Here is a 12,814-nt window from a genome sequence, read left to right on the forward strand (position 1 = left end):
GTTGAAGAGAACACAGACATTTCTACAGCCGATATTCTACAAAATGTAGCAACTCACATCAAAATAATCTAGATGGATTGATAGCACTACAGGTAAGAGACGAAATATGTTTTTTGGATTTTGGGCTGAACTGTCCCTTTATTATGTTGCTTTAAGACAAATTGACATTGCAGGGGGGAGAAGAAGAAAATTAAAACAAGACAAGTTTCAGTTTCTTTCTCTGCCTCCTCTTCTGTGTGAGATCTTAGGCAACATGTTTATTGGCAACAGGAGTCTGTGTACCTAACAACATCAACCCCGTTAAATGGTTTTATAGATGCTGCTGCACAGTAAATCTCGCCATAAAGACGCTGCGGAGAGGACGTTCTCTGAGTGAGGCGATGACTCCTGTATCCCCCCCAATCCAGCCCCCCTTGGGCCACACATAGTTCCCAGTGAGGGATGTGTAGGAAAATAAAGGGGGGAAATTTCCTAAGAATGTGGTGGATATGAGTTGCATTGCCTTTGGGGGATGAGGTCTGTCGGTTCTTATCATCTATTTCCATTCTGAGAGGGAGCGATCACTTTGGGGAGTCTTGACCTTGGGAGCAAAAACATCTTAAAGCTGGAACGGGGAGGTTTTACTTTTGGGCAAATTGCAGCTGAGTGTAGTTTAGATCTGCTTTATAGTCAGAATAAACTAATGGAGATAAAGGGGGCAGAAAATGAGGCAAGGTCTTGTATGTAGTACCTGTATGGACTATTTATGTATTTAATTGGTATCCTCTGATTTCTTAATTAGGTATGTCATGTTCTTTATTTATTTATATGAGGATTTTGTCATTGAACAAGACCAGTTCAACACGTCAGACATTTAAACCCTAACACTTAAATAAAGGCCTTAAATACACCATTCTCCCCGCTCTGTCTAAATGCAGTGTTGGAATGTAACCAAGTACATTCTTGTTATCTACACTTCACCTGCGTAATTCCGTAATTTTCCCATGACACCATGTCTCAGAGCGGGATGACCAAGCCTTAAAATGATATCACAATATTTTAAGGTTATATGGTGATACACGATATATGCACTACATCTTGATATTTTGAAATCTCCTGAAAGCCTTTTAGAAAATGCTCCGACTGAGCAACAGAATCAAAAACGTACCGAAAAATATTAAATATTGACGGATATCTCAAAATCAATATTGCAGCAATATTGTACGGAACCAGGACCCCCATGTAATTCTTATCCTACTTCTAAACTAGTCAAAGCCCCCATACACTTTAATGCACTGGTAATATTAAACCAAAAACATCATATAAAAAGACACTGACGGGAATTTCTTCCAAATAATGGCTATTTAAAGTTTCAAATGAAGGACTAAATGCACCTTTAAAATGTCTCTTTTCTGTGATATTCTTTTATTATTCATAATGTGACACAGTCCTGATACCTATTGGATACACATGAAGCAAAAGACCTGCTATCTCAGTACAGTAAGTGTTATAACACACACACAATCATCCATATCCCAGTCTCAACTTGATCCCAGTGCAGCTGAACTCTGAGCTTGCAAAGAAAGCAGAGAATCTCACACTTCACCGCGCTGGGGAACCATAAAAAGATAGCAGAGCTGACAATAGAAACTCAATATACTGATAGCAGCATATTCGACCACAGTTACGGTACCTGCGGCTGTTATATTTCCTTTCCAATGGAAGCTATTACATGTTTTCCACTGGGCATCCCCGTTCTATGACACCTCATAATGTCAAAGGCCGAGCGGATTGCCTTGCAACAGAGGAAACAAACACAGATCTTAACCTGGTGTCTTCCCCCCCCCCCCCCCCCCCACAGCAACACCCAGCCACATCATGAGCACGCATGAGTCACGGACACAGGGAGCAGGTCCTCTGCAGACTACCGAGTCATCTCCTCCCTCCTCCTCGGGGCAGAATTAGGCTCGGCTAACTAAAGCCCTAACCGGCTCATCAGCACCTGTGATCACAAAGTTGATTCCATTAGTGGCTTGTGTTTTGATGTTTTCAGTGTGGAGCCGTGTGTTTTTTGACACGAGCTCGTGTCTTGTAATAGGCCCATTAGAAACAGCGGTAACATTTATGGTTGGGTTACTCATGCACACACACACACACACACATTCACTCACACGTTTCATTCAGGTGAAATTTCCCAGGAGCAAAGGTACATTCCAGAGGCTGGTAGCGATATAGATTGGACTTGGAAATTATCCAGAGCAGAGTGCATATCCAGGGCAACCTCCTCACACATAAACAAGCAGCCGCACACACACACGCACACACATTCACACCGAGAAAGTCTCAAACGCGCACTCCTGCTGCTTGTACACTTGAATATTAAGCGGCGCAGGGAGGCCAAGTACAGCAGCCATACTTACAACTGATCCTAGACGCAGCTGCTCTTTTATAGGGACGATTACTGGCAGCTGTTTACCGGCCTTCATCTCTCTAACATGCATGGCAACCTGAATGAAGTGCTCTGTGGGGCCTCCCAGCACCCCTCCCCGGACCCCCTTTTCCTTTAAGGCACTATAGGTGTGCAGGCATTCACCGGGCACAGTGCCCAAGTGCTCTTTCATAAGTCTCGACTGCGTAGTCAAGTCCACCTCTGGGATCAAAAAATTACGCCACATGCGCACGTAAATGCACAAAGCCGGTGGTACGAGGTATGCAAGGCGACCCTCCAGCTGCAACGCATTATACGCAGCAGCACACTTGAGTTGTTAAGGGACCGCGGCATCCTCTCCGTCTGATCTCCAGATCTGTCAAGCTGCGGTCTGCTCTTGTCATAACGCCGCGCGGACTTTTTCATTCCATGAAAGCCTTCCTTGGAAAGCTAGAAGTAGGTGTTCGGTGTGAAGGAGAAATGACACAGAGAGGAGAAAATACTGAGAAGAGATCAGAGCGCGTGTTTGCAGCATCCAGTCCACGCCATTTCTCAGGGTCTGACCCCTTTTTGTTTAGGTCGGAGATGGAGTCCTGACCGCAGCCTCCGACCACAACAGCAGCTCCAGGTGTTGAAAGGAAACACAGAATCAGAACAGACCCACACATAGACTGTGAGAAACACTCACACACCTGCACTCTCTCATGCACATTCTCAAATTTCCACAAACGGACACACAGATTGAAATGTACCAATTCGGGTACAAGTCTTCACACGCAGTTCCCCCTGTCCCAGCTCCATTCCCCCTTAAAACACTGCCTCTTTATTCTCTATGAAAAAAAAAACACTCTCTCTTTCTGCACACGCACACACACACACACTCACACAGAAAACAGGGGACTTCCAGCCACTGAGAAATAGCAGCGTAATTGCCGGTGCTCTGTTGTCTATCAAGACCTGACCTTTCCAACATGTGTGTGCCGTGTTGGGAGCAGTGGGAACCAGCGAGGAGGAAGAGAGGGGTCTCCCCTGCTCTGCGGTGGTCTGACCCAAACCCCCACTCACTTCTCCTTCCAGACTCTCCCCCCCCCCCCCCCCCCCCCCCCCCCCCAAAAAAAATCACGGAACTCCCACCGCGTCCGCATTTTCCGGCATGTTCGAAAGCTCGGAGGGGAGGACACTGCTAACCCACAAATCAGACCCAAAGGCGAAACATGAAGATGTGGAAAGGTGAGGGGGGGCAGAGCTCCAACGTCTCTGGAGGAAAAATCTATGTCTATAGACGATACAGTGGCACAAATGTAAGCTTTCTGTTGGTGCCAGTGGGAAAATAGCTGACTAGTATTGCCTTACATGAATCAGGGCATTAAAGAATGAAACATATACAGGGACGCACTCATAATAAACACATGAGAGTTTATAGGATTACGCATCAATCGCAAGCGGAAAGAAGCGAAAAAAGTCATCCAAACAAATAGCAAGAAACTAATGCCAAGGGCAAAAAAGTAGACGAGCGGTTCATGAGAGAGTATGTATTAAAAAACATATCGCGAGCAAAATGGATCATTCACAGGCCCAGCGACAAGTCATCTTTATGTCACTTCATGACGGACAAGCTCAGCTCTCCGAGGGAAGCTGTCCTCAGAAATGTATTAGGAGCCTATAAGCCCATAATTACACCAATTGGCATGTCAGATGGGGCTTTCACTTCGTTATTTACCCTTCCTTCTCCCCCTTGTCTTTCACTAGCCATGAGCCGCCCCGCTGATGGTGTAGGCACCATGGGATGGGGCCGGAGGGGGGGGGGGCGGACCAGCACTGGCCATGATGATGACGGCGATGGTGATGTGCAACTGGGAGGGGGCAGGGTTCTGTATCAGGGGGATTAAGGAGAGATTTCCCTGCCTGACTTGAGCGACATTAGCCAGGAAAGACTCGGACAGAAGGAGGAAAAGAGAGGGTGTGAGGAGTCGAGGAAGGGTTGCAAGGGTTTGAGGGACAACCCCTGGATTAAAGGGTGATTAAAACAAGTTAGGGAATCCACTTTGGCGCACCTGGATATTTAGCGCTTTATCATGCGCCGCCAGCCCCGGGGCCCAGTACGGCTTGAGGTGAACTGTGACACAGAGCAGGGTCCTGAAATGTTTCTTTTTTTTTAATTTTATTTTAGATTACCCTCAACACGGCGCCATTCCTATAGCAACCACACCTTTCTGAGTCATGAAAGCACTTAACCTCCAGGAGAGAAGCGCTACCCAGTTTATGGGCCGTACCGGGATGCTGTTTCGCACGCATCGTGGTAACGATTAACAGCGGTTAATGTGAGCCCCCCCCCTACCCCAACGAGCTCACAGCTAGCTCCTGTGGAAGCAGCGCTATGGCTGCTTTTAAAAAATAATTACAGCAGGTTTCTGGCTCTTTTATTGTTGCTGTTATTATTGGAGGCCATAAAAGCAAGTACCAGATCCAGATCCAGCACTACGGGACGTATGTCAGAAAGTGAGAAGGAGGGAAAACGAGGGAAAAATGAGAAGACATTGGTATTCTTGGCTTTATTTGATAGTCAAGAGACAAAAGTTACAAGAAAAAGGGGGGAAATTCTCCGCTCGAATTAGTAGGGTAGCAGCGGTGCGAGATTTTCATGGTACTTTAATCCAAACTAACATCATATAAAATATTACAGTATAGCATAATACGTTATCGAGATTATCATTATCAGGTACAATAATAGAGTTTTTCGGTTGAAAAATGCTTTGTTATAATATCCTGACAGCTTTCATGTCAATGCGAAATACATATATTATAAAAAAAACACCAAGGTTACATCCACACTCAACAGTCTCCATCCAGACAAGTGTGTTAGCACCATTTTAAAGCTAATCTCCATCTACACTAATGCACCTGAAAACTCATATGACCATGCATGTACACTTGGCATGCGCTTCTTTGCTAACTCACTGCTGTTATTTTCTTATAGAAATTGACAACATTTTATGGTTTGATGTATCAGTAAATGTGAAGAGTGACGTGGGTGTCTGCATCATCGTTTCAAAAAATCTCTGCATTGGGGGTCCTAGAACACGGGAGTAGTGTGGATACTAGACAAAAGGCTTGATTTATGCTTCAGCATTCAGTCTACGTGTATATGCGTGCCCTATGCAGTAGCCTACGCCATTGCAGTACATGCACCCCACAGAAATGTAACAACACTTTGCAGCAAGCGGTCTGCGACAATTGTGATTGGTTCACTTGGTAGCGCCGCATTTCCGGCTTCTCCTCTGGTGCTGGCGGTGGTAATACAGGGGTTTGTTCCCTTTAGTTTCCCCAGGACCCACACCACACTCTTAGGTTGTTGCAGTCCATCCTGACCGTCTAGCTGCTGCTCCGCTTAGATTATACTTTGCTCTTCACTGCCTATCCACGCAGACACGCCAGAACATATGTATTAATGCTCACTACAGCTTAGGCCTGTTAATTATGGCAGAGTCTATACGTGCAACCATACATCAGCCTTATGTGTAGCAAAAGTTACATCTTTTAAAAACAAAATGTATTAGTGTGGATATAGAGTTCAATACCTTAGACAAGCACATTGTACCTTAAAACTGCTATACCGCTGTACCCCTGGTCTGCTGGCCCTCATGGAAGCCCTGCGAGCCTCATACTTGCTTGTTTGATGTCAGGCAATCTATGCCAATGACACATTGGGCACCGTTTGCATGAAAATGTGCAAACACAGGGATTTGTTGTAGGATCTAAAACACAAATTGGAAAAATAACTTTTTTTGGTTCCCAAGCCTTTGATGCCAGCCCACACTGTCATTATGGTACACAGACCAGAACCATAATAACACCTCTCCTAACTCCTCCTCTCCAAGGACTCAAGATGAAGTGTCAAAATCCCAAGGCAGAGGGAGATCACAACAGACTGATTATCAACAGGAAGTGGCTCCATTATGGGCTTAAAGATAGGAGAGAGTGCTCTCTGGTTACAGCACTCACTCAAATCCACACATTCCTGCAGGGTTTAGGGAGAGCCGGGTCACCCCTGTGGACTCTGCTCCCTTGTCACTGCCTCAGCCCAGGGGCATTGCTCAGGGTACAGCTGGGACGTTGAAAGGATTTGGGGGGTCCTCGAAGAGGGGCTGGAGGGCTGTGGATGTCTAGGGTGGCCTAGCCATCAGGAGACACTTGACAGCCCTTGCCTTGTGCCTTTGCACACCTGCATTGAGTGGATGTGTTTTTGGGGGATGAGGGGAATCATCTGGGATGTGAGGGGAAGACTCACAACTAATAGATCCCGACATCATGTTCAGTCCTGAGGAAGATGCCAGATCTTATCCAGATATTGAGGAATGTCCCAATTTGTAGCATCACGTCCCAAAAGCTGACATATAAATCAGAAACACAGGAGGCTTCTGGAGCAACTCATCCATCTTAATTGTCTCAAAAATCTTTAAACATTATCCGAGTCAGCCTCTGAGACCTTTTCCCAAACAGTCCAACGGGGACTTTACGCTCATTGCATTCCTTCATCTTCCTAATGTGATTAGAACAGCTCGACTACTTTTTATGATCCGCACTCAAAACCCTAACGATTCCTCAGAGAGTAGGAGGCACTGGAAAAAAAGGGAACAATTGTGGCGATTGCTGAGCTGCCTCCCCAGGGAGTGAAGTCAGAGTCGGAGTGAAGAGATGGATTGTGCTGGGTCGGGATGGACGTGGGCAGGAAATTGCAGAGTCATGTGCATGACAGAATATCTCACTCGGAAAAATGCTACTGACACATTTTTTTCTCCTCGGACATGCAGACTACTGGGAGAACATTTCAGGCTTTTGTTTGTTTTCTCAACACATCGTTTGGAGGCGAGTCATCAAGGCTGGGAATAGCTTTGAAACTGAGGCCAAAATTAAGACGAGTCAGGGAGGGCTGATCTCGGTGTTTTTAAATGTATACATGTGAATTATTTACTTGTCGTCCGGCAGGAAATGAGGAACGATAACAAGCTTGGGAAAGAAAGGCAGAAAAACAAACAGATGGTATCTCGTCCCTTCGTTCGGGTTTCTTGCTTTCTCTCCGTCTCCTTTTCTTTTCTCTGAGGCAGTCGGCCGTGTCCGGCTGTGGATTGACGGAAAAGGACAGTGGCAGGAAGAGGACAGAATTTCAAAGTAAAATATTTAAATAGCTCTGAGTTGGCTCATGTTACTTTTCAAGAGACCGTTGCTTTGTTACAGGGAAATTACATTACCAGTACAACACACCTTAATCGCCATTCTAACTGTCTATTGCATCATGGGTAACATAGGTGCAAGGTTTTGACAGGTACTGGGAGAAGTTAACATTCAGGGCTTTCTGCCAGCAAGGCTTTAGGAAGTCAGGTGACGTACAGTGTTATAAACAGCAACAAAGTCCACATCAGGAGCAAGTTGTGGTGCACGACTGAGGACTTTCACCCAGAAGATTGAAGTTTGTGTCCCACTTGGAATATATTGTTATATCAAGGATTATATTTGTTGCATTTTTGTTAACTATTTACAGACGACACAAGAGGAGTAAACATGAAGTCAATCAGACTGACAGGGAACTTGTTGACATGACGGTTTGGGCACTTTTCATCCTGCATCATCATGACCGATGTGGCAAAATCAATCTGCACAGAAAGGTAATGCAGCATTTAATACTTCTGATGTGTATATGAACATGGCAAGTCTTTCCCCACTCGACTCAAGGGTCTAAGGATAGAGGATGTTGTTCACTGTACAGATTGTGAAGCCCATTGAGGCAATGAGATTGTGATTTTCGGCTATAAAAATTCAAAAAAAGAAAAAAAAAAAAGGGATTTGGATAAAGGGACGGATTTTGACATTTTTAGTTAATTTACCAGGGAATAATGCCCGATTCTTAATTCTAGTTTTGTAGTGTTTTAAGAAACCTAATATTTCGCACTAGTAAAACCAAAACTGACCACCAAGTTATTTGGTCATCACTCTGTTGAGGGGCTGCTGTCTAACTGAGCCGGACCTTGTGATGATCTCCTGACCCAAATTTTGGCTCTCTTTCTCCCCCTGACCTCAGCTCGACACCCCCTCTCATCCCTAACCTTTCAATCCCATCAGCCTCACCATTGCTCAACCACCTGTGACCAGGCCTAGGTTCTGACCTTTGACCTGAGAAGGTCATGATTAGAGCTGAGAATCAGATCAGGAGTAGTTTGGACCAGGCGGGGATGAAATGCCCCTGGACTGAGAGCTTCGACCCAGCCAGGCTGAACTCACGGACGATCAGGTCGCCACACCAAATATATCCAGACAAGAAAAGAGCTGCGTATCAAAGGCTCTGGTCATTAGCGCAGCGGTTGGGGGGTGTTTCTTTTTCCACCAGGGTGTGAGGATCATGGAGGAGGGAGAACCAGGGGAGGCTGTAGCCTAGTTTTGGCAGGCATTTTAATTAGCCTGGATCTCACCAGACAAGGGGGTCAAGAGAAGCAGAGATGGCGGCTATGGGAACACAGAGAGCAGGAGAGGAGGACAGGAAACAAAAGAGAGAGAATCAGGGAGAGAGACAGAGTGGGGGCGAGGGTCGCACGCCCACGGGCTACGCTCACTGTGCCAGATCTAAATGCGAAGCACCAAATAACATATCCCCTCATGAGACCACGGGTGGCTGTGTCTGGTTATGGGATGCAACAAGTCCACATGCAAGCATGCGGATGCACACTAATCACTCCCGGCCATTTTATCTTGTAAATTTTTGGCATTCGTTATAAATCTTGGAATTTAGAGGGATGCGTTTAAGAAACCATCCCGTAAATGAGGAGGCAAACCGTTCCCATGCTGGCACAGATTCCTCAAAATGTATCTCAGTGGTTCTCAGCGGACTTCACATCACTCAGGAGTCCACTTAAAAACCACATGCGTCCTCCCCTTCCTGCATGTTCACGGTCTCCTCCACCTCCGCCTTTATCCTCTGCGTCCTCTCCATCTCCTCCTTCCACAAACTGTCTGAGTCTGGTCTCTTGTTTGTTTGGACGAAAAAAAATGAACAGGAGTCTTGCACCAAACATACTCCACTGTGGGAGTAGCTGGGAGTTGTAGTAGAGCCAAGCAGCAGCAGCTAAAAAAGGATGGAAGGAGCAGAGGGGATGGTGGTACAGCTGGGGTCATTCGTTCTCCCAAGTCCCTGCTACTGCTGCTTTTTTACCTCTCATGGACCAGAAAATAATACAGCTACAGAGCTTGTAGAAGCTGCTCAATAAAATTATCTCTTTTCCTCAAAAACATTATCATGATTGTGAATAAATAAACCTTATATAAAAAAAAATTCTGGTCCAAAATTATTGTTTTATCTCTGTACAACGATTTTGACATTTGATTCCAGCTTCCAGGTTAGTGAGCCAACAGTGTAAGGCTGTTTTATTAGTGATCGAGAGTCTTGACAGTTACCAGTTTTGCGTTGGACATTAGCGCCCGGCTTCACCACAGTATGGAGTTTCAAGGGCTGAAAAGCCCCAGCACTTTAGGTTTGGTTGCTAGCAAAGTTTAGCTAGCTAGCATCAGAAATGTCAAAGTCCTTATAGGGAAGACTCGTCACCCCTAGACAGAGCCAGAAGTACATTTAAAATGGCCACCTGGAGATAAAAAGTTTGGTGACGCTGCCCCAGAATAAGGTTTAAATTGCCTTTTCCACGACACCAACATCTTTCACGGCACAATTCAGGGTGTCACGACATGACATTTTCAGCCCACCAGAGCACTTGAACAAATGTGACATTAATGTTTAATTGTTTTAATAACCTCACCTTTCTTGGTAATCCTGTGCATTACTATGATATCGTCCTTTTCCATTTATATTAGAGGTCTGTCTGCAGCAGCACTAGATCGGTTAAAAATGTTGTGAATCTCGCTCACGTCGTTGCAACAATGCGATTGGTTGATCACAGTGACTACAGCTTTTTTCACACTTGAGTTACCATGACTGGAATTTGAGCCTTTGTCTTCTGACAGATGTAGCTGTGATGATAAATATGGAAAATCATACAGTATGTTTGCGCTCCGACAACTAGAAAAATGGATCAACACACACTGGCAGGCAGACGATCAGACACCTGGATGCTGTTACGATCATTCAAACAGGAATATGAATAACCATGTTTTCCAGTTTCCACTAAACACCACATCCTGAACAGACTCAAAAACAAGACAGGAGTCAAAAATCGGGACAACAAAAAGCATAGTTTCATGCTTTTTAAATGGCTGTTGAGTCCGTCTGAGTATAAACTACTGGGCAGCTCATATCCTAATGATCATGAAAGAGCTGTACTTAACTGATGTTAGCTGGTGAAATGTTTTTGGCGTCAGTGTTTCAGGCACAGCGGGACCACAGGAGCTGTATGACGGATTACAGGACTATGAAAGCATAAAAGACCCAAACACTGAACTTGGTGACCTAAATTAAAAGTCGGTAAAATCAGTGTGTGAAAGTGTGCGTATTCTAACAGTGGCACGGCGCCATGGTATCAAGGCTCCATCTTGGCGCTTGTGCGACAGTGCCAACTTTTGTCCTCAACTGGCCCACCCAGGATGGCCCAGGAGTGGCCCTACCTAATCACACACACACAGACACAGAGACACACACACACACACACACACACACACACATTTACACACATAAAAACCCAGGTCATCTCAGGCTGAGTTTTCATTCTAGTGCCACTAACGTATGAAAAGGGATTTTTTTCTGGGAGATGAATATTGTGGTTGTTTGACCAAACAATCCCAACTCCAGGTCCAATTGCTGTTTTTACCTTGTGTGATTAAAAGCACTTCAAGAACACCTCTGTTGGACTACAGGCCTGTAAGACCACTGACCTTAGAAATGGTCTTTCTAGTCTTTTCAAAGTTAATGCCTCCTACCGTTTCCCCTTGGTATTACTGTTGGCACAGCTGTCCCAAACAACAGTCTTTGCAAGATGGCTACCGCTAATGGCCTGGCAACTGTCCAAAGCAAAAAACAACCATAAGAATCCTAATTTGACCTAGATATCCTGATCTCAGCGCTATAAAAAGGCCAAGTAAAACAGCTGGTTGCATTTAATGTTGGCAGGTTTTGTAATGATCTAGTACAAAGAATGTTGGTTTAGAAGGGGAAACACATATTAGTGAGGGAACAGACTTTGACACAACATCGAGTGAAGGCCTGCCTGTTTCTATCACTCTTCCTCTTCACCTTCTTTTGCCTCCTACGTCATCTTTCTCTTCTGCAGTGGAGTGTTTCCACAGTTACTCCAGTCGTTCCACCGTTACCTGAGAATGGCGACCAGAGACAACAATGCCTCTCCCTGTTCTGGATGCACTATGGCAGACTCGCTTTCTTTGTGCTGTAATTCATGCTTAATTTTCAAAGTTTATAGGTAACCAATCTATACTTGGATGGTATCATGCCCTTATGGCCTAATACAATTTGTTAGGTGCCGACCCTAAAACTCAGTTTGGATCTGTTTGTCAGTCTCAATCAGCTAGTGATATTATTGCAGCACATGTTAGAACCCTGTAGGATGGCGTGCAGCTGAAACATCACTTATATCCACAGAACCAAGGTTAAAGATGAAATCGTGGTGCACAAAATGACTGACGGAGAACATGTGGAGTCAGCAGTGTTAAAGCGATGGCGCTGACAAACTGCACGACTGCCAGTGTGGTCTGCAAACCGAGCGCCGATGCACCAGTAAACACGTCCACGAGGAGCGAGGAAGAGGAGTCATGCTCGACATGCAAGCGGGAGCATTCATATTTAACTGTCGCCAGAGGACACATGTTTGCGTGCTGGAAACCCCAAAGCCTCACCGATGGAAGAGCAATACCCGCAAATTTGTGTGTTTGTGAGTTTGTGTGTGCTAGTGTGAAGGTGATTGTGTTGGCCCGTGTGAATGCATGGGAAGGGGGGGTGGTACTAAAGTCAATGTTGGCGAGTTGGGGGCACATTCCTCAGTTGATTTAGTGGGCACTAAGATGAAGAGGAATGTGTCAAAGCTGCCGAGGCTTTAGTCCACTGCGATGTAAAAGTGGCTGGGAGGAGCTCCGAGGGTTTCTGACAGCTCACACTGACGGATGACTGACAGTCGGCTTAACGCGAGAAGGATGGAGGGCACAGGAGAGTGGAGGGAGAGCCAGTAACCTGGAGTAAGAAATTTAAAAAGTGCGAGTGGAGCGGACAGTTTAGAGAAGGGGAGATTGATGGAGACATAACAGTTAGGGGAGGTGGGACGAGGGCACGGGATGAAGAAGTCCAGCCAGGAGAGGAGGAGAGGATGCCAGAAGTCGGGATAAAGGAAGGGGGAAAAATGTGAAAAAGAGTCACGTTCTCACACGGGGTTGATCACGAGAAAATAACGACTCCAATCAAGCGGA

Source organism: Sparus aurata, chromosome 23, assembly GCF_900880675.1.
Source record: "Sparus aurata chromosome 23, fSpaAur1.1, whole genome shotgun sequence".
Taxonomy (NCBI): Eukaryota; Metazoa; Chordata; class Actinopteri; order Spariformes; family Sparidae; genus Sparus; species Sparus aurata.